The 981-nt window shown below is 40.4% G+C and overlaps 1 pseudogene; it reads right to left on the reverse strand.

Annotated features, from left to right (window-relative positions):
* Nucleotides 1-6: 6 nt before the first annotated feature.
* On the reverse strand, nucleotides 7-125 carry LOC111730854 (annotated as a pseudogene).
* Between the last annotated feature and the right edge of the window lie 856 nt (nucleotides 126-981).

The following is a 981-nucleotide window of genomic DNA, read 5'->3' on the forward strand; positions in this document are numbered from 1 at the left end:
TTTTTACACCCACAGCACCTGATCTTCCTAGGTGGTCTCCCATCCAAGTACTAACCAGGCCCGACCTTGCTTAGCTTCTGAGATCAGAGGAGATTGGGCACATTCAGGGTGGCATGGCTGTAGACTTAAATAATTCTGACATGCACTTATCTTCCCACAAGTGGAATTGCCAATTTAATGAATGAAATACGGGAACTCATTGTTTGGTGCTTTCCTGATTATTAGAGAAGTTGAGCATCATTTTTTAAATGTTTATTAGCCATTCAGATTTTTCTTTTGTTTATTGTCTATTAATTTTCTTTGTCCATTTTTAATTAAATTATCTTTTTTGGGGGGAGGTTGTAGTTTTTTATTTGTTGAGTCTGTGGCAAATATTTTACCCCAGTCTTCTGCATATAAAAGATAGCAAAGTAAAAGAACTTTGTTTATGGTGTCTTTGTATATAGAGGAGTTTGGAGTTTTTAATCTCTATTTCAATTTTAATTTTTTAAATCTTTAGGAGGCAGAATAGTTCACAGTAGCCCAAAGTACTGGATCTGAAGTCAGAACATGCTAGGTTCTAATGCCATTTCTGCTTTTTGCTAACAGTAACAAATGGGCAAGCTGGTTGGTGGGAAAGCCTTTTCCGTTTGCGCAGAAACGGGAAAGTACTTTTCTCCTTCATTGTCAGGATTAACTAGATGGGGTGTATAAAAACAGCAACTAAACATGATAACGAGCTCAATGATAATAATGTAGCTAACCGTTATTAATATTATGAAGATGACACTTTAGACATCTGGAACATAGTAGGCCAAAAAAAGAGAAGTGACTTAACCAAGGCGACCAGGCCTTAACCTGTATAACTCAGGTGAGGCGTTGTCTACACCCCGCTAAGTTCCGCCCCCTAGGACTCCGCCCCCATCTCCGTCCTCCGGCCTGGACTGCAGCTCTCACCTCAGTAGGAAGCCCAGTGCCTGAAAAGTGGGCCTTGCGCGTGAC

Source organism: Pteropus vampyrus, unplaced genomic scaffold (genome assembly GCF_000151845.1).
Source record: "Pteropus vampyrus isolate Shadow unplaced genomic scaffold, Pvam_2.0 Scaffold336, whole genome shotgun sequence".
Lineage (NCBI taxonomy): Eukaryota > Metazoa > Chordata > Mammalia > Chiroptera > Pteropodidae > Pteropus > Pteropus vampyrus.